Source organism: Microtus oregoni, unplaced genomic scaffold (genome assembly GCF_018167655.1).
Source record: "Microtus oregoni isolate MIOR12 unplaced genomic scaffold, Mior012 000024F_ref0000369, whole genome shotgun sequence".
NCBI classification, from domain to species: domain Eukaryota; kingdom Metazoa; phylum Chordata; class Mammalia; order Rodentia; family Cricetidae; genus Microtus; species Microtus oregoni.
In genome coordinates this window covers 31,129,950-31,152,659 of record NW_024543083.1, presented here as the reverse complement: position 1 = coordinate 31,152,659, position 22,710 = coordinate 31,129,950, and the positions used below count along the sequence as shown (strand labels likewise).

General features: G+C 35.5%; 1 protein-coding gene across 2 annotated transcripts in view; it reads right to left on the bottom strand.

The window, feature by feature from the left end:
- The window catches only part of Gpm6a (glycoprotein M6A), a 231,469-nt gene that overhangs the window by 43,029 nt on the left and 165,730 nt on the right, over positions 1-22,710 (bottom strand). The window lies entirely within an intron of this gene.

The window sequence follows — 22,710 nt, the reverse complement described above, 5'->3', positions numbered from 1 at the left end:
AATACTTCTAATAATAATAAAACAAATATTAACTCAGTCTATTTATTATTGCTGTCAAAAGATGATTATAATACAAAATTATGTCTAAGTATTTTAAAATAGCCTTTGGTTATAAAACACACAGACATATGCAAGTATATTGAAATAATTTTCCTGTCAAATCATTTTTCCATAAAATATCAATTCAATTTCTCTTTAAAATGACAAACTATGAATGTTCCAGCCAAAGGTGGAGACATTGCTCAGTGATTAAGGTCTCTTGTTGCTCTTCCAGAAGATGGGAGCGCACAGCACCATCTTAAGGTAGCTCATAATCACCTGTATCCCCAGTTCTAGGAGATCAAATACCTTCCTCTGGGCTCCATGAATACTGTACACAAGTGGCATATACTCAGACAGATAGGCCCACATACATAAAAGATTTTAAAAAAGGAAATATATATTTAGATTCCAGCACTAACTAACAAAAAGTATAAAACCAATTTTAAAAATATTTGAAATCCTTCCCTGTAGAACTAGAAAGAACTTTAGCAGTTTCTCTTTTAATAAGACTGCAGATTAGATGTTTTATTAATTGGTTTATAGATATTGTCAATTTATATAATTTTTATAAGTATTTAAATAATAAATATTATCACATTGACATACCTTTCCCTTTCAAATTTTAGTAAATACTAAACTAAAGTCTATTTCTACCAACTAACTGAAGTTTCTTGGTTGTGTTCCTGAGACCTCTGAATCTCCCAAGTTGCTGTTTTCAAATTTTCACCTACAGTAATATTTTGTTTGTAATCTACCAAATAAAGCTTGCTTGATGATCGACTCCAAAAATGGAAGTAACTATTTACAAGTAGTGGCCTGTTCCATAGATTTGGAGCTATATTTCGGAGTTTGGTACATTCATCAGTAAACACAAAGACAATGAATATCCATCTCTCAGAATCAATCAGTAGCCAATATTTCCACAGTAAGAGGAAGAGTCTCATATACCCTTAACCACTTCATGAATGATTTTTGATAGGATCAGTCTTGTGTCAAAAAATTTCAACTAACTGCGGTTGCTGTGAGCTGCTGAATGCAATGAGTACCTCTAGTCTAGAGACTGTCATTTCAAAGCCTTCATTCTCATTCTCGCTTCCTGTTCCCATTCTTCTCCAAGGTTCTCTGAGTCTTTAAGATGGTGGTCTGCATGCTTTGCTTAAGAATTAGCCCTCAATCATTATTTTTTTGCATTTAGAGCCACCAGCCTTTGAATTCATTGCAAAAATAAGGCCTTCTATGATTAAGGCTTGAGAGTAGTTTTGTGTATGTGTAGAACATTCTCCTTTTGATCCTGTGACCGCCCAGGGCATAGGTTACTAGCTAAATGCATAGTACCAGCCTTGTTTCCTTTTGATGGACCAGGGGTAGTACCTAGGCAGAGGGTAGCTGCCTTCCTCTTCAACTGGAGTGACACTACTAACCTTGCAGAAATATCTTGTCTAGAAGGTTGGTTTTTGGTTTATATGATTTACAGAATGGTCAGACTTTTTTTTTTTTTAAATAATGCTACTCCTTAAAAAGACACAACAGGACTTTTGCTCAGTATCATTTATTCAATGTCAAGCACAAAGCTCGGCTTATGTCAGATATTCAGAATGTACTGGCTAAAATAACAAGAATCTGAAAAGTATTCTAGAGAGCTCATATTAGTTAATACAAATTATTTTTATATTCAAGACAAAGTGAGCTATTCCCTTTGCATGAATTTCCCAATGTCTCTTTAGTCTATGGAAGAGAAACAGAATAAGATCTAGTACACTAAGACCTTTCCACTTTCAATACATGATGCCTCTCTGACATTTTCATTTACAGATGTGAAACTCACATGCATGTCGCTAACCCCACTTGCCTTACTTCTCCTTAAAAACAGCTGGTACATTTTGGTCCCAAGAGCTTTTATTGGTCATTCCTAATACTTGTCATGCCTGTTCCTCATATACGTATGACTTCTTTCTTCAAGTCTTTACAGAAGTGTTATTTCAATGCTAGTATCCAGTTTCTATGAAATCTTCTGATATTTGTTATCCCACAAATTCTCTGTTATTTTGTCTCTAGAGTTGGCTTGTCTTATAGATTTATGTTTTTGTGGGTCTCTGCCCTTAAATTCATAAAGATTTTTTGTTTTCTTAATTTTAGCACAGTATTTCTGAATCTTAGAATGGTGTGTGGTTCAAAATACATATTCAATAAATCCTTGTTGATTAAGTTGAAAACCATTACTACTGAATTCATTTCTACTCCCTTGGTTTAGTAGTGACGGATCTTATGTGATAAGTAGCACATGGATAAAATGTATCATTGCAGGAAACAACATGGTTTTATTTACTTGTTTTAATTGTGAAGTTGTTATATTTTTAGATAAGTACATCAAATGTTTGTGTCCTCTCTACCAAAAAGAAACAAAAATAACCTAAAACTTGATCAGTGTGTAAACTCAAAAATAAAGAAAAGAAAACATAGATTCAGGAATCCACAGCCATTATTATATGAAAATTAAACACAAAGGAATGTTAGGACATATAAATTTTAATAATTTTAGTACATATTAATAATAAATTTAGGACAAGTACGATTTAATAATTAATAACTAAAATTAATGAACTTCAATGATTAATAGTTATGCTATTAGTCTTGGCAAATCTGGTTATATAACTAGGCTCTCTTAGCTTTCTTGAATGGTATAGGTTTAGGCATGAAAAAGTGGATGCAGAGCAGAAGCAGATATTCAAACATACAGATCAGAATCCTAGGTCAGCCATCCGCTTGGCAACTAAATTTAAATCAGCTCTTTGTCCCATTTCAAACTATTTTTCTTGCATGTAATATTCACCTTCAAGTGTTTATAAGTATGATATCATGGCTAATTTTATCTTCACCTTTCATAAGACATGAATAATATGATATTTTTATTAATAATTAAGACGGGGAAGAATCCAAGCAGTTCTAATATTTTTTTGATAAACTTACACTGCCTCCAGAACCAGGACATATGTTCATGCCAATTAGAAATGACACATTTTGAAAAATGTTGCTGTGCTCATATTTCCAACACGTACTTGTTTGAAACAGGTGCAGTGACTAGTGACTAACGAAGTATCTGCATGACTCTAAGATCCTCGCTTAATTTTCCAATTCTACAATTTCCATGCCCTTTAAAATGGGTAGATAAGCTTAGTGATGTAAATGTGTTTATCAGGTGCTTTTCTGTTACTATGAGAAAATACATGACCAAGGCCACTTCTAGAAGAATGAGTTTACTTGGGTGTATGGCAGGGACAGCATGGCAGCAGGCAGCCGGAGCAGGAGGAAGATGAGGGATCACACATGAACTTTGAGCACAATGTTGTGAGCACAAAGTGAGCTCCCAAACACAAATTGAATGAGGCTATAAACTCCCAAAGCTCATCGCCAGTGGTACGCTTCCTTCAGCTAGGGTGCACCTCGCAAATGCTCCAAAACAGAGCCAGAAGTGGGGGGCCAAGTGTCCAACTATCTAAGCCTATCGGGGACCTTTTCTTTTTCCTTTCTTTCTTTCTTTCCTTCTTTCTTTTTTTTACAATGCTTATTTAATTCATATTATTTATATATTTTCTTTTCTCTCTAACTTATTTCTCAAGAATTTCATATTTTAATCTTATTAACTGCCCTCCTCAACTCCCCACAGTGCACTTCTCACTTCCCTACACAGCTTTTTTTTTTTTTTTTTTTTGAGACAGGGTTTCTCTGTGGTTTTGGAGCCTGTCTTGGAACTAGCTCTCGTAGACCAGGCTGGCCTCGAACTCACAGAGATCAGTCTGCCTCTGCCTCCCAAGTGCGGTGATTAAAGGCATGCACCACCGCCCCCTGGTTTCCCAGCTAATTTTTGTGTACTTTTTTTATTATTTATTTATTTATTAAAGATTTCTGCTTCCTCCCTGCCACCGCCTCCCATATCACTTGTTAAATCCAATTTGTTCTGCCCATATATTCTTGAAGGTATGGCCTTCCTCTGGAGCATTGTTTACTGAACAGGAGCTTCACTCATAAAAATGCCTCTCCCTCTCACAGCAGCTATTGAATGACAATAGTCCCTCAGCATGCATCTCCTATTACTTCCATTGTCCCACAGGCTTAGCCACAAGTCTGGAGAAGCAAAAAGAGTTGGAGACTTGATAAAAGAGTCTGTCAAGAACAATATTACCTAAACAACTGAAACCCATTATATTATATGTCTTTAAAAATATAAAAATAAGGAAAATACTCTGACCCTCTTAAAACTAGCTCAAATTCCATAATGCAATGCTTTATACCTTGCATTATCAGACACTACAAAAACTTACAGTTTCTGCATACTATTTTTCTTTGTGGAATTAATAGTTACTGGCATTTATCTCAGAGGCATATTACAAAGTAATACTCAGATTTACATTTATATTGAATTTGAATTTTGAAGAGATAACATCTATTAAACCAACTGCTAGGCAAGATTTTTGTGCTATTGTCTGTGTTTTACACCCTGAGGAAACTGAACCACAAAAGTATGAATTGCTTTGCCTAAGGCATAAGCTCTCAGCAGCACAGGGACATTATAAGCCAGATGAATTATGAATCAGGCTCATGTCAGGGACTCACAGTATACAGATCAGTGAAATTGACATAACTCATCTCTCATGATGCTGTGGTCCTGTGGCAAAATGGTTTTTTACTGTACAACAGTCTTCTACACAAAAAGAAAACTGCTTATAAAATAAAACAAAAAGAAATAAAGTTACTTAACCCTTTTAAATTATTACTAACATGAAATTCAGCTGTCTTCTCCGTTGCTGCTGGTTTGCTTCCTTGGGAAGACTATTTCTCAGATGGAGGTTTGCTCACTTAAACCACTCTCCTATTTTTAAGTTGCCATGTGGTTCTTATCAATCTAACTTATTCTTCCTCTGAGAGGCTATATAAATATCATAACCCCAAAATACAGATGAAAGAATAGAAGTTTTATATTTATGCAGGTTTCAGCTTGATCATACATAAGAATTAAGAGTATATAAGTAATTAATTTTGATTTTAAAATTAAATTAAATATAAAATTATAAAATTTTTATGCAAATTTGAAAAATATTTAATTTGGAGCATCAAAATGTTGGCACAAATAATTATAGTATCTTGGCTCTTTTTGTATTTTTTGTGTGTATTCATGTTCTTTGCCCCCATAGGGCACCCATTACCTTCCACATTAGTTAAATATGGCTCATCTGATTTATTATGATGAAATGTGAGTAGAAAATGTTTTGCTGAGAACCTGGCACAATCTACAATCCATAATCTTTATATACCTTATTTTGTAGATGTATGAATCAGACTTCAATAACCTTAAGCAAGTATGTTCAAGATTTCAAATGATTGTGGCTGGGAAGAGGGATGAGTGGTCTGGAGTTCCTACTATTCTTCCATAGGACTCAAGTTTCAAGAACCCACACGGAGCTACTCATAGCAACCTGTAACTCCAACACCAGGAAAACTGGTGCTTCTACCTTCCATAGGCATATGAATGTACACTTGTATACACACACACACACACACACACACACACGCACTCATAAAAGATAAATAAATCTAAATAAAAATGGATAAAGAGACAAAGCAGAGCTTGTTACCCATAAGTCTAGATAAAAGTCTTTGTTCTCAAAGCCTGAACAAATTTAGTTCCCTTTACTAAGAATTTCACAATCATCAGCCATTCCAAATTTATCTGCTCATGACTTTTTACTACGTCAAATTCATCCTTCAGACACACCGCTCTCCCAGGAAGCTTAATCTGGCTTGTGCTTCTAGAAGTGGTTTGTAATATCCTGACATGAATAATAGTGCAATCATAAGTGTTAGGTGTGATTCTCTAGTTTGGGGAAATTAAATTACATCAAACACCATTAATTTTTAAGTATCAACAAATGTTATTAATATTTATATCAAAACTTGAATGAATAAAACAGTTTGAAGAAAATCTCAAAACTTAAGATCAAACACAGTTTCATTTATTGTATTTTTACATCAGCCATTTTAAAACATGAAATATTCATGTTTTAGAAGAGGTAACAGGTTTGGAACACCTAATTCAACTACAAATAATAGAAAATTTTATATTTAAATGTTTTGCATAGGAAGCAATTTAGTACTGAATGAATACTGAAATAAATAAAAGGCCTCATATTATTTAAGATGTGAATGAGCCCAGATGTTCTTGTGGTTTTTATCCTCTCTCTCTCTTTCCTTTCTGTAGTGGAGAGAAAGTTTATACAAATACTAAGTGAATTTATCATTAGCATTCAAAATAAAAATGATTCTCGTCCTAGAACAGCGCTAAAACCACGTGGAATTATTTATTAAGTTTTCTCATAAGCCGTCTTGGACTGTCGTCACTGATTATTTTGTCTTCAAGGCTAGGACAATGTGCCCTGCAGACAACATACTCTTGATTCCTGTAATTTTGATTAGATTACAAACTTCTAAGTATTTTGTTTTAAAATCATCATAGCAACTATTATAATTCTCTAGTATTAGGTTTCTTGTTTTGTTATGTAACAGAAATGTCTATCTTAAATGTTTTGAAGTCAGTGGATAAAAAATTTAAAGATATGAGCCAATCTGAAAATAAAATAATAGAAAGGCTATGATCATAAAAGTATTTGATTTTTTGACTTCGGTCTCTTGGGGGATAGCTGATGGCAATTGAGCATTACCAGCCTCGTTTAAAAGGAGTCCAAGTAATTAGAAAGTCGTGGCATAATGTCAGTGGTAGATCTCACTTCAACGCCTACCTTTCCAGAAACATTTGGGAACACGGAAAATGCTCCCTGGTTTTTCACACTGGCATCCCCAGGCACCTTAAAGCCGTCTGGCTAGGAAGTAGCGCCCACTGCTTATTATTCATTGACAGTCACAGACAGCTCTTTAGACAATAATTGTCTTTGGTAGTACTCCATTTTGATTTTAGTGGTATTGTAAACTACCAATAAAATATATTCTGAATGTCTTTCCTTAGTTTGTTGCAAACAAATAAACACAGACGTGAAGTGAGTAGCAGTTGAATGAGATCTTTAATTCCTGACACTCATCAAGAGCATACTGATGAAAGAAACAGTAAAAAATGGGGCAAAAGAGATTTCAAATAAATAGGAAATAAAATACTTAGAGATAGAAGTTTCCATGACTTGACACTATTTTATTTTTTTACAAAATTTCTTATACTGGAAACCATAGCTTTTGATAAGTAAACTAATGCAAAAACAAATTTTCAAAATATAATTCTATTTAAAAAAAGAAAAATGCTTATAAATAATTTAAATTCCAGATAATTTAACCTAAAGGATTTCTATCAATTTTCATTTCAACTGTGTTCTACCTTCCTCCCATACCCACATACTATCTCAGTTTTGTTTTAGATATATGAGGTTATTGGTAAAATAGATATGAAATTGATTTTATAATGTTTATTTTAAAAACTGCCAGTGTATTTTTGAATCCTAGTAGCTTCTACTTTATGCAAAAAGAACATTTCACTATTAAGCTGACATAATTTGTGGAGGTGTTCGTATCTTGTTCTAAGAAACTGGAGCATGTGGCGAATGTCTCCAACTGTGACTGACAGGGAGCTCGGCGAGGAGATGGCACTTCATTTTAGATTTCAGTTGACAGCATAAGTACCTCGTGACTCTAAGCTCCTTGTCTGGATTTCAAATGTGGAGTATTGGTTGTTCTATTTACCATATTCAAGTTCAAAATTGCATGCTGTCTCCGCATAGTCTCTAGATTTTCTCAAGGACATGGAAATTAAACACAATAAACTATCTGAGATTTACTTATAGATCAAGGTTTTTTTTTTTCCAGAAAGCCCCATATATGAGTGCATCTAGATATTCATCAAAAGAAAACAAGAATACTTGTCTATTTCTAAAAGTAACCTTCTCCCTTAGCTTCTTAATACCTAACATCAATAGCATAATATAACATTTCCAACCTGAAAACCAGTTAAAATTAAGAATAATGAATTTCTGAAAAGTATGGACTGTTCCTGTAGGGAAAATTCATTATTATGAAATTTAAAGTTGCACAAAGTGCATGGCCTACAGGAAAACATATGTTAACCTGTTGTTTTCGTTTCTTTTTTTTTTTTTTGACAGGGGGTCTGTAACCTTGGATGGCCTGGGATGGTAGATGGGTAGGAACGGCATCTTCTCTAACATCACCGTATTCGCCTGAAGTGAAGACAGAACTTTACTGAGGTTTGAGAAGAGTAAGATTATGTTGGGAAGACTTCTGCATGAAAATGAATTTTAGCTTTATGTCTACAGAGACTGACACAGATTAATATGTGAGCACTCTGCTTATAGTGTAATTGATGGACTTAAGCTGGCATAAGGCTGGGGGCAGAACCTGGTGTCATCGTTAATAACCCGGTGAGTGATGACAGGAGCTCCTGTTGGGACAAAAGAACCAGCAACAGGAACTTAAAAAGGGAATGAGTTTCATCATCTGTGTAGCTCAATGTGGACATTTCTGCAATTCCAGACAGGCTGAAATTTCCATATAATTCATAAAACATCGGCTTTCCCTAAAAATAGCATGCATTCAAATTCAGATAATTATGAGTTCTAGACTGGTAAATGAGAAAGAATTGGTTGGCATATATTGCGGGAGAAGTATGACAAATAAGGAAAAAATCTACGTAGGACAGTCATGGGAAGAATTTCTGCAGCTTCTCTTGGTTAAGGGTTTATTTTTTTAGTGAAGATGCTTTTAGTTAAGATGGCACTGACATTATTTATTAAGATGCTATGGTGAACTCAATCACTTAAAAAAATCCAAAATGGTAAATCATTTAGCATTGTGGTAGGCAATATTCTAAGGTGTATACTTCTGATAGAGTAAGGCTCTGATATACTGAACAGGAAGTTAAGAAGGATGGAAACCCGAAAATAAATGGATCTTTAATATATTTATTTTGTTCCCGGACTTTGGTTTATAGCCTTAAACTTTTTCCCCAATCTAACTTTGTATGAAAGAATAAAGTATACTCAGATAACGATTTAGCCTATCCTAAGAAAATCTTAACTGTTAGCCACGAGAGGAGCTCAGTCTTCATAACTGAGATATTGTGTATATGCATATACATACATATGTGTGTATTAATGCAATAACTGAAGTGAAAATGAAGCCAATGTATTCCTCTGAAGGGTGACTTGTAAATGCCTTGTCAAACTACCAAAATACTCTGTATAATTTTTTATTATACAGACTCTAAAGGAGCAAAACATAATTACAAATAAAATCAAAAAACAACAGTGTGTAAAGACAACCAACTGCCTGTAAAAAATAATTTGAAAGCTGCATATTCAATAAGGGTTTAATATCCAAGATTCACTATGATCTCAGCAGCAAACAAGGAAAATATTAAAAATTGGCAGAGCTCACACACTTCAAAACAGACATATAAAGAATGGTGAACATTCCCAATCATGGGAAAATGTAAATTAATAACACAATGGGCTAGCATTTCACACCTATCATAATAACTTTTATATTAAAATGATAATGCATGTTGATAAGGATGTAGAGACAACGGTATCTTTATTCATTGCTAATGAAAACATGATTGGTTCAACTATTTGGTAAATGTTATGGAGGTTCTTAAAAAAAAACAAAAGAAAAACTTACTACATGGTATTACAATCCCTTTAGGGGTTATTTTCCTAAAGGCTTGAAATCAGTTGTGTCTAAGAGATGTTTGAACTGTCATGATCATTGCATTTCACATTTACATCTTATTACAGAATAATATCATGGCTCTTCAAGAAAATTCATTATATATACTTAGCTTGTGGCATATAGATTGATCCTTCTGGGAATTAGAGTCACAGCCAACAGTATTTGGCTTTTGATTTTAGCTGAATTGTTTAGAAAGCTCCTTTCCAGAATAAGTTGGCATAAAGAGATCCAAATTCTTAATAAAAATTACACTTGTATAGGTTTCTTTATGCTATGTTATTGACTTTATCTAATGCAGTCCCCAAGAACTCTAATTAATATAAGAACTTCAGTGGACACGACCTTCTAGGTCCCAACAAGTCCAAGTCCTAACCTAGGAAGATTCAAGGACCATAGTTTGTTGAGAACAAGCTTACATCTTCAACTGGACCTTGGGAGCTCAGTCCAGTGCTCCAATGTAGGTCTCTGTCTCTATCTCCGTCTGTCACCAGAGAAGGTTCTATGGTGATATTTAAGATAGTCATCAGTCTGACTACTGGACAAGGCCAGTTCAGGCACCCTCTTCTCCACTGCCCAGGGTCCTAGCTGGGGACATCCCCATGGACACCTGAGAACCCCTCTAGAGTCAAGCCTCTTGCAACCCCAAAATGTCTCCCTTAATTAAGATATCTTCTTCCCTGCTCCCATATTCACCCTTCCTCCATCTCAACCATCCCACTCCCCTAAGCTTTTCCCCCTTCCCCTTCTTTCTTCTTTCTCTCCCCTCTCCCTTCCCCCCACCCCACCCCTGTATGGAGGGGGACTTGAACTTCCCACAGGGCAGGGCCCTCCTGCCCTCTCTTAGGACTGGAGGGCGGGGTGAGGGTGAATGGGGAAGTAGGAGGGAAGTGGGAGGAGAGGAGGAAGTGGGAATTTTGAATGGTATTATTTATAAAGTAATAAAAAATTATTAGAAAAAAAAAGAAACAAGCTCACTACTGGGTAAAGAATAGTAAGTTATTTTTATCGGAAATGTAGATATAAAATCTGACCTTCATGCGCAGAGAAAAGTTGTTCATGCTTTGATAACTGTCCTTCAGGTGTGGGTGAGAGTTCCAGTCTCAGAGAAAGTACTTAGTACAAAGGGCTGAGACGGCATAGATGATGTGGGAGCTGTCTGACAATTAATGAGGGATGTTATTATGGGGATGTTGTTATGAAATAGCTGTCAGAAAGTTGTAGTCGAAAGAACTTACACTGGAATTAAAATGACATTCTGCTTAAACACGGAAGCAATAGATGTGAATTGTTGGTATCTGTCATATTTTAGCTAAATGTTCATCTTAGGGTGGGACATGACTGTGACATTCCAGGGATTACAATATGATGCTATGCTCTGTGTTAAATATTTAATCACAGGAAGATTTTAACTTCATGTAGATTATTATTTAAAAATATCGTGAAAAATACACTAACACACTTGAAAATTATTTGCTAAATAGAAAGTGAAATGTTTCAAAGCAAAGTAGAGTTATTTAAGGCTCAGAATATACCATCTGTTATATGTATAGTTTCCTGTATTCCAAACTTCCTCTTTTAGTATTTTCACTCTCTATTATTGCTTATTTTAAATATGTATTTACCTATGAATCAACATTTATTATATATGTGGTGCAAAGTCATGATTCATGAGTATCATGTGAAATGCACGCCAGGCTAGTTAAATACCCATCATTCTTATGGTGAGGACATTTGAAATTTACTCGCAACAATTTTGAACTGCGCGGTCCTCTAGTGTTCACCATCTTCATCACTTAGGACAATAAAAACCAAAGATTTTTAGGAACTAAAAACCCTTTCATCATCACCTTGCATTTCTTGCTCACCTGTGGCCTCTGTAACCATGATACTCTGCTTCACTACACTTAAATTGTATCTGTATTTCCATGTCTTGCTCATTTTATTTAGCGCAATATTTTTTAATTCAACTCATGAAAATTACAGGATTTCACTTTAAGGATAAGTATATACGTGTGTGAGTGTGGGTGGGTGTGCTTGTATGCAGTGTGTGTGTTTGTGTGTGTATATACTTTCTTTATACACTACATATTTTTTACATTTAAGTTTCTTTTTGTTTAAGATAATCTATAGGAATTATAAAAATAAAGAAAGAGCTAACTGACATAGATTTATATGGTTACACCATGGCCATTAATGGTAGTCAAATTTACATAAGGAATTAATGTTTGCAAGTCAGGTGAAAGGAGTTTGTGTTTTATCAGTAATGGTGGTGGAAGGTCTCGAAGCATTAGAAAAAGATCAATGAAGAGAACAAGGTCAATGGTTTTGTGAAAAATAAGAAATAAAATACATAATAAATATTAGCCCTTGAAATGAGAGTCAAAATACTGTTCTGAGTTTAGAAGCTTTTAAAAGAAGATTGTGGATTCAGCACAATGCCAGCTTCTTCTTCCCAATGTTTTGTATTCCACAATACAAAATTTCTGGAAATACCCAGTTACTAAAAACTACAGAGTATGCCAAATTCTCCTCTTTACTTTAATTAAAATATCATCATATTAAATCTGTTCTATCTAATGATGTTTACTAAATAGTACTTAACTACCCTGTCCTTAATTTATGCAGATAATTTGCTATTTACAGAGGGCTTTTCTTCTTTCCTCACTTTCTGAATATGTGCTCTCTTATGATTTCTGAATAATTGTTTAAAAGATGAACATTGTCAAATCTTTCTCTCTGTGAAGTTCTTTCAAGTCCTTCCTTGCCTTCTGGTTACCCTGAGGACAGAATTTAAGCTTGTCAGTGGGTAGTACACTGAATGATTCCCTGATTTAGACAAGTTTATTTGCAAGCCTCTGCTTTTGAACATGCTGTTCTTTCTACTTGGAGTTCTCCCACGTTTGCTATTAAATAGCGTAGAATATGAGGAGCCTTCCTTTCTGTCATAACGAAGTCTTCACCAAGAAGGAACCATTGGATTAAAGAAAAAGCCCCCAAGAGAGACATGCCTTCTGAAAAACAAAGTTTTATTTAAAACTCTGGAGTGCCAAGAATTTCCAAGGTTAATGTATTATAATGGAGAAAAGAAGCCTATATGTACTCCAGTCCTTCTGCTTGTTTATATAAATCCTATATGAAAGTACAACTTAAAAGATGTAGGCCTCTTCTTATCTCATGACCGGTACTCAGCCTCAATTCTCTGTTGATAACAACAGATGCTCCCGTTCCTTTAAGGAGTTTGAGGACTTAATCCTGACTGTGGTCAGGAAGCTCTGTGAAGGATCCATCTGTGAGAAAAGGGAGTGCTGCCTGTCAGACCAAGAGTTAGACAGCAACGTATCATGTTTGACAATGTGTGAACAAGTAAAGGCAGAATGTTCTGTAGTTTTGAAAGCTCCCATTTAATTAATTCCATTAACATTTCCATGAAGTGAAACATAATGTCTGCATTTCCCATTTGGGACACGAAGTTGGAACCACAGAAATTAAATCCTTCTGTGTTAGATCTGCACCCGTATGCCTCTGTGTGCTTCAGTAAACAATCCTGGATTTTTAACACCATTAATATTTAATCTTCCACATCACCATCCATCAACTATCCTTAGATTTATAATAGCGTTCATTCAAACATGATGTCTACATGTACACATTACAGAAATAGGTTGGAGAGCTGGCTTTGCAGTTTAAAGCATGTGTGCTCTTACAGGGGACCTGGGTTTAGTTCCCAGCATCCACATGGTGACTAACAATCATCCATAACTTCAGTTCCAGGGGATCTGATGCCTTCTTTTGACCTCCATGGGCATCAGGCATGTTTGTGGTTCACAGGCATACATGCAAGCAAACCAATCATATACAGAAAATAAAAATAAATTAAAAAATAAATAAAATTGGGCCAATTATTTGAGGAGCATGCTTTAAAAAATAAAATAAAAACATTATTCAGTGATCTCTTACATTTATGATGAGAAAGATGCTCACCCATTTATTTGGAAACAATTGTAAAGTTAATAACATAGGTTACAAAACTTCATATATGAACAAAGAAAATAAAAGCATATTTCCACCTTGGATTTCAAATGAAAGTAAAATGCATGGGATATAATTACAAGAAGTGGGTTTTGAATACTTTGATGACATACTGACATCCATCTTCTTTTTAACTCATTTCTGCCATCTGTGTATGTCTTTGGACAAACTGTCTATGTAAATGTATAATCCATATTCAGATGGCTACTTCTTATGACTGAATTGCAAAGTTATTTATACCTACAAAATGGACATAACTAAAGCTGAGTGAAATCAGTGCAACACAGGGATGCTTCAGGAAATGCCTCAGATACAGTGTATGTTTGATTCAGGTTAATTGTCAGTTTTTATTTGTCTACACTCCTTACATTGTTGCCGAAATTTCAAGATTACTGTACTTAGTTATGTGGGTGCATAAGGGGTCACAGCCCACAGTTTAGGGAGCTGGGGTTTAAGGGATGGCTGTGCCAATTAGGTGAATGGAAAATATAGTTCACTGAATTATAAAATCACTTCCTTTTGAGGTTTTAATGGGCACAGTAAATCATATATATTAATGAGGTATTATTTGATGGCATGACACATGTTTACACAATGCAATGTTCAAGTCAGATTGAATAGCAGTGCTATCATTCATAAATTAGTCTGAGTTAAAAACATTTTCTTGATGCTTTTTGGAAATGTGCAATATGATATGACTACCTATGTTAATTCTACTTAATCAGTCATTGGTTGGTCACTCACTCAATCTCTAGTCCACCTTTACCCCAGCACATCCCATAGGCAGGACCTACTGGAGTTCTGCCCTTTCCTGAAGAGAAACAGGGGAAGAGTGGATTGGGGTGTTGGGAATAGAGGGAAGTAAGATGGGTGAGACATTGGGAGGCAAGAGGAAAAGGAAACAGCAACCCGTAGGTAAAATAAATTTTAAAAGTACTTGATAATATATGGAGGCAAAATGCAGAGAGAAAATTCTTTATAGTGACTATATTAAAGCATACAATTCAATGTATTTAGTATTTTAAATATATTCATCCACAGGTCCTCCAAATAATTTTTCCCAGACCTATCCATACTATAACCTTAGTGCCCCCTTTATATTTTTAATTGAATAATCTGTTGACTCCAATTTGTGTTATCCACATACATTTGGGGGTGGAGCAAGTTCAACCTACTACGAGCTACATCCTTAAAGAAAACACACTCTTGCTGCTCTGGAAGCCACCAACTGCCCATAGTTCCTCCGTGAGAGATGGTGGGAACCTACAGATGTCTTCATTATATTTTTTTTAATTAAAAACAATACATTTTACTTCCTTTGCAGGAATGTTTTGCCTACATGTATGTCAGGGTATCCCTTGCATGCCTGGTGCCCTGAGAGTGCAGGAAAGAACGTCATATCCCTGGAAATGGAGTAACAGTTGGTTGAGAGCTACCAGCTGAGTGCTGGAAATTGAAACCAGGTCCTTTGGAAGATCAGTTGGTGCCTTAATAGCTGATCCATCCCCCTAGGTCCTTGATTATTTTCTTAAAATCCCCAAACCTAAGCTGTATTATCTACTTCGTTATCCATATTGATCTTTTCTTTAGCATTCTCTAAATCTGAGTGTTGGTCATTCCGTTTTTCATGTGAGGAGGTACAGAGTGAGAGCTATACTTAGCACTTACAACCCTCATTAATAACTAAAAAAATACACTTTTTTAAATTATGGTAAATCCTTACTCATGGTATCTCACATCCTCTTCTGGCCTCTGAAGGCAGACAGTGATGTCCACATAGGAAAAACACTCATGTCAGGATTCAGGGCTTTTGCATTTGATATGAAAAATAATTCAGAAATGGTCTACCTTTCCAATTTTTCCAGCACTTATATAAAACCACAGCATTATCACATTTGCTCTACACTGATCCTTCCTCTCTTTGGTCTATTTTCTAAAAGAATTATTAGAGGAATTCCCTTAAGAAACAAGTCTGTGATAGTTCCAGCCACTGTGGCCCTGCGGGTTAAGTGAGTTTCCATGTCTCGGGAGACGAGCGCAGGTCAGAAGTATTAGAATTAGTATTAGGTCTGTGAGAGGATTCTGATTTTCATTTCGTTTAGACAGAAGAAATACTGTTTAGTTCAGTGGCACTATGATTATTAAAGTTGAAGATGCCTTGGAGGAAAACAAATTTACATAATCTGCTGTAAATCCCATGGAAGCACTCTGCTATTCCTGAACTAGTAACAGAAGCGCAACTTGTGGCGAATCTTCATCCTCTTGGTTTCCACAGGTTGTGGTTTCTAACTTTTTCTCAAGTCTTATCCACTGCAATAACATGGGTTTTTTTTAAAAAAATTATTTGTTTTAATTTTTGATATGATGATATGATGACATTGTTTCCTGCTTCCCCCTTTTCTCACCAAACACGGCTATGTATTTCTTCTTGACCTCTTTCAAATTCATGGCCTCTTTTCTTATTAGTTGTTGTTATGTTCAGATATGAAATATATGTATGTATATATATATATATATATATATATATATATGCTGTGTGTGTGGTGTGTGTGTATGTATTCCTGATACTTGAATATACCATACTCAACCTATAAAATGCTACTTGTATACATATTTTCAGAGTTGATAATTTGGAGTTGGATTGGAGGTGAAATTACAACTACCACTTAACTAAACCAGTATAATACCTAACTGGTCTAAACATTTGTCCCTATATCCATAGGTAAGTGTAGCCCTCGCCCCTCAACAACGTTATTGTTGCATTGCGTCTTAGTGTTCAAAAACATTCATAAATAGTTTTAATGATCCATGGTCACTGAAAAACACTTCATCTGTCCATTACCTACTTTCTTCATATCAGCTTCTAATGTTTCCAGTGAAGGGCAGCATATCCAAATGCCTCTCCTTTGGAAGACCCTAAATCCAAGTGTTACTGTCACTAAACTTAGTTTGTTACTTCATATGCAATTGATTATTCATTCAATCTAGCTTTGCCATAACATAGACTATAAGCTCTTTGGAGATTTCACAGTAAGAAATAAATATTCCTTTTTAAAGTGGTTATATAAATTTAAGTCAGTATTGTCCTTGGTTTCAAAAGTAAAGACATTCTACATTTTTAAATGCAAGAGACAGTTAGTATTTCACTAATTTTTTTTCTTTACCTGCTCAGTTTTGAAGATAATAAAGTCAAAAGGTTTCCAAATAATGGAATTTGAAGAGCAGCAGGTCAACATTTGTTGAGAAAATGGTGCAAAGTAAAATCAGCGAGAAAAAAATTAAAAGGAAAAAAAGATGTTAATCCAAACTGCCAGAGTGATTCCAGTTAAAGCAGTTTTAATTGACCCTAATCAGTTAGCTTGGGTCACTAGCTGCATTTTCCTGTCTTTCTTCTTGTAACATGACTGTATTGAATGCTTTAATGTACCAATTTTTAAGTTAAATGGACTTGCATTGCTCTAAACTGCTGTCACCAACACAGGCCATCTGCACCCTGTGCTTCCTGGTTGTGTGTTAGCATCACAGTGCCCCACTCGCTCTTTACAGCTGAGTATCCCATCTAATCAGAGCATCTTCCAGCAGCTAATGAGACAGTCCCACTGGCTTTCAGCCACTGCCTTTCAGACTACAAAAAAGAGATACAGTAAAATTCAAAATGTGGTGGCCCTTCTTTCATTCTTCTCATCCTCAGAGAGCCTAGCGTTGTTCCTTGAAATAAAATCATAATGGTTTAAATATTCAGTAACCACATCAATTCTAAAGATACTGACTATTCTTTTAGGAAAAATTAGAGAAAAGAAAAGCTCATGAGCCACAGATGGAACAACACTTGAAAGCCAATCTGGCCCCCTCTTGGCAGAAGAGAGTCACATATGTTGTAGGGAGGGGACACTGCTGTGGGGGACAGGAAAAGAGTTCTCTATACATGAAGATGACTTGAAAGCGAGCTGAAGAAAATGTGCTTGGACTAAACTAGCAAGCTTTTGCCAAAACCAGAAGCCTGACTTGGCTGGTCATATTTTCTAACCAAAGTGACTCCCCATACTCCTCAAATTCATGGTCTAGTCTTAGCAACTAAAATAGAAATATGTCTTAGAAACTTATTATCAGAAGAATTTATTTATTTTGTTTTCATGATAGATCATTCATAGATGAACTATGTAACCCCATCAAACTGAATATATGACTTTATTCATGATTTCAGCCATTGTGAAACAACTTACTTTGGAAAGTTAGAATTTACCTAAACGTGTGCCGCACACAGGGAACCTGCCACTCATTAATTAAGAGTTAAAATTCTGGTGTAGAGTGAAAGATTTATTCTGGAACATTCAAAGTCCTCCCACTCTGCCAATGGAAGAAGCTACAAAATTGTATGAAACAAATGTTTTTCAATGCCTTTTTTTTATACAGATCAAGTTACAGAGGAAGCAAGATCCCTGCTAGACAAGCTGAGGCAGGTGTAGTTTGGTGAAGTAGAGCTGCAGCCTTCAAGTCAGATAGTGTGGGCAAACAGTGTTTTGAATCTAACCTACACAAGGCCAACGTGGAATACAGCTGAAAAGAGACTTCTTTTCATTTATTTGCAAAGTAGAATTTCTGTTACAATTCTCATCATTTAAAATTATTCCTTAACCTCAATATGATAGCACCAAGTTTAACAAATACAGCTCTAAGATAAAGGGACAATACTGCCTGGTCAAAAGTGAATTAAAATTCACAATTTTCATCACTCTTTGAAAGAAATATGAGTTTTGTGTCAGCAATTAGGCATACTATGCCTTCTGGTTTTCTGCTACTGGAATATATATATATATATATATATATATATATATATATATATATATATTTTCCTCTGTATACAATCTTTAAGATGTGATTTATTCTAAATACAGGAAAAAGAGTTGCCTTCCTGGGGAGCTAAACTCCTACATAATAGATAAATGAGCTGTTCCAATAGCTAATCTTTGAAGACTGGGAGAATAAACAGGAAAGGGTGGAGAAGTAAAAAAGAAACAGCTGTATACAATTACTAATTTATGTTTTGGTTTTTTTGAGACAGGGTTTCTCTGTGTAGCCCTAACTGTCCTGTAGACCAGGCCTCAAGCTCAGAGATCCGCCTGCCTCTGCCTCCTGAGTGCTTGTATTAAAGGTGTGTACCACTACACCCCGCTACAATCACTAAATTTAGGTAGCACAAAGTAGACAGAAAAAGGCTGTATCTGGGTGAGAAGGCCTTTACTTAGCATGTGTGAAGTCCTGAACTTGATTTCCAACACAGTTACAATGAGGTTAGAAGCACATGATACAGCTTGTTCTCACTATGTTAAGATCAAGAAACTATATCACATGTCAAAAGTAATTTAAAAATAAACTATTTCTAAGTTTACTTAATTTATAAAATAATAAATGTAGTTTATAAATTTGAAGTATTTAGTCAAATAACTTTCTGTACTGCATATCACAAAAGTTAAAGCTATTTATTATTCTGAACATAAACTTGTCAAGGTAAATTCTGATAAGCATCTTTATTACAAATAAACCATCTGAATAGTAGTTTTAATGAATATCCAATGTACTACTAAATAACTGGACATGAAAAACCAAGGGTGTATATTAGCACATTTCAAAAAAGTTTTACTTTTTAATGTCATTTTTCGAATTAATAGTAATGTAAATTTTGATAAGTTATATAATCTTTCGATTCTTCCAAACTGATGCTTTTTTTGTAGGTCTGAGCAGAGGTCTCGCTATATAACCCTACTTCCCTGCAGCTTTCTATGTAGACCAGGCTGTCCTTGGACTTACTGAGAGCTGCTCATCTCTGCTTTTTAAGGGGAGTGCTGGGGTTACAGGCATGTGCCACCACACCAGGTATGTAACAGGGGTAGTTTTATTAGTGTTTCATAGAAAGAGAAGCAAGGCACCAAAGCTCCTTGAAAGTACGCAATTGGGTCGGGCAGTGGTGGCACACACCTTCAATCCCAGCCCGTGGGAAGCAGAGGCAGGTGGATGTCTGTGAGTTCGAGGCTAACCTGGTTTACAGAGCAAGTTTCAGTACAGCCAATGCTACACAGAGAAATCCTGTCTTGAAAAAACAAAAGAAGAAAACCAACCAAACAAACAAAACAGAATCAAAACAAGAGTGTGGAATTGGATCAGGCATAAGAAAGTATAGATTTCTTTTGGTTTAGTATTACTCAAAAATTCTATTTAAGCCAGGTGGTGGTGGCAAATGCCTTTAATCCCAGCGCTCAGGAGGCAAGCGTTTCTTTGTGAGTTCAAGGACAGCCTAGTTTACAAACCGAGTTCCAGGACTGGCTCTAAAGTTACAAAAAACCCTGTCTCAAGAAAAAAAAAATCTTTTGAGGGTTGAGGGTTTTTTTATTTGTGTGTGTGTGGGGGGGGTGCGCTCATGTGTTTACAGGAGCCCATAAGGTCAGAAGAATGTGTTGTATTTCCTGACACTAGGATATCAGGTGAATTTGAGACTTCAGATGTGAAAACTGAGAACTGAAATCTGTTCTTTGGAGTGACCAGCAGCTACTCTTAACCACAGAGTCACCTCTCCAGTCTTTAGCATCTTCTCAATTTCATTTGACTTCTAGACTTTAGGAAAGAGATATCTATATCTTTTAAACAGCACTCTTAGCCCAAGTTTAGACACCCAACTGCTAATTGATCTTTCTGTGGCTATAGTGACATTTTGAAAATGGTAACAGTAACATATCACTCATGCTATTCCCTTTTCTAAGTAGGTCTTTAAACTTTAGAATGAGTTCAAGAATCATAGACTGCCTTAAAATTTCCAGCATGGTCTGTCAGTTGTTTAGCTGTCTAGCCTTCCTTTCTATTCTGCAATTCATCTTCATTCTTATAGTATTCAATTACTACTGCTTTATTCAGCACTTTACTGATATTGAATTTGTGCTAAGACAAATTCTTGATTCTTCTACACGATCAAGACTTTTCTCTACAGTTTTCTCTGATCTATTTTCACATTATACCTCTCTACTAATTCACTGACCATAATTGTCACATACAAAGAAGCATCTTTGCAGACTATTTTAACATGTTTTCCCAAAATAGTCATACAGTTTTAGCTGATATTTCTCCCTTACTTTATCATAGTGCTTCAGGTATTCATCGTCGCCAGATTAAGAACTGCTTTCTGTATTAAGTGTACAATGAAACAGAAAACAGGAAGAAAAGAAGAAAGGAGTGAAGGGAGTGAGGGAAGGAGGGAGGGAGGGGAAGATTGAAAAAAATAAAAATTTACGTCGCAACATACAGAATATTGAAGATATCTGTTAAAATTATGCAGTATTCCTTTTTTGCTCCTGTGTATCTAAGGAGAGGCATGCTTTAGAAAGGATTTTACTCACTGCAACCCCATATTGTGTTGATTATGGTTTTAGTTTCTCAGTCCTTCCTTCTTTCTCTGCCCGTGTCCAGCCGGCATTGTTTGTTTGTTTGTTGGGGGGTTTTGTAGAACTGTAAAGTGATGGTTACTACATGGCATTTCCCTAGACAGAAAGATCATTTATTCACCCACTAGTTTAACGTAACTATTAATTACTGCTTCTGTTCATGAGACATGGTGCTGGACAAGCAGTCATAAACATTGACAGGATCCCTGCTTGACTCTTTTGGAATAATCAGCGCTGCTTTCCTCTGCCTTCCTCTACTCATTCCATTCACCGAATCCTTGTGAACTCTTTACATCCCATATTTTCAATTTGAAAGCTAATTTGATTAATCATTAATCTAAATTAGTTTCTTTTAATGTGAGAGCCCACCAGGTTTATTTCAGACACTTGCTTTGTCATTTGCTCATGAACATTACTAGCAAGTGCCTCTCCTGTCATGCTTCTTTCACATGCATGTGTGCTGGTCTTACCAGGCCAGTCACAAAGAGAAGGGAGAATGGTCTTCTGAAAGCTTCCTTATTGTGAATGCAGACAGAAGGGATCATCCCACCAACCTTTTAATGGGAGGTCAGTGTATCTGTCAATCAGTTACCACCAGTTACTGCAAATGGGCCACTGCTCCCGCACTTATGCATAATAAGAGACAGTTTTAATTGGGAAAAAAGTGAAGAAGCCTGAGCAAAAGCCACTTTGATTATAGTAAAGCTAATGTCATCAGAAAAGACTTAGGACATTTAAAAAATGAGGGACAATCATAATAGTGTGTACAGTATCACACTGGCTACTCATTGGGAGATCATTTGCTCAGTCTGTGAAAGCCCCAGATTCCTCACCCAACAGAAAAGAAATTAAATTAAAATATAAAATCAACATGAAGTAAAAATAATAAAATCATCACATTGATATAAAGCTTTACTTTGCCTTTTCTCACCAGTATTTCATCTGGATATGACAAGCAGTCACATAAGAAGAAATTTCTGCTCTCCCCACTCTAAGTCTTCCCCATCTAGACTGGCCAGCATTTCTTCCCAACTATTGTGCTGGATTTTTAGCTTTTGGGTTTCTAATTATTGACAGAGGGATGAGGAAGCAAAGAAAACAAGGAAGGAGGTAAGAGGAGTCACATAAAAGAATCTACTTCTACTTTGAGTTATTTATCTTCCCTTTTCTGTTTGCTATAATCATCCATAGATTTATATATTTTCCCTAATCTATCTTTTATTTATTGCAAAAATGAGGGAAGGGAGAGAGAGAGAGAGAGAGAGAGAGAGAGAGAGAGAGAGATATCAGAGATTCATCAACATAATTTTTCAGTATTTAGAAATCAAAGAGAAGCAAGAAAACCAATTAATGTAAAATAACATCTTTAAGGCTCAATTCCCTGAGCCCTCATCATCAATAATTCACCTTGGGTTTTGAATAAAACTGCTGGAATTAATCACCATACTAAAAGCTTATTATGGCTATTCTC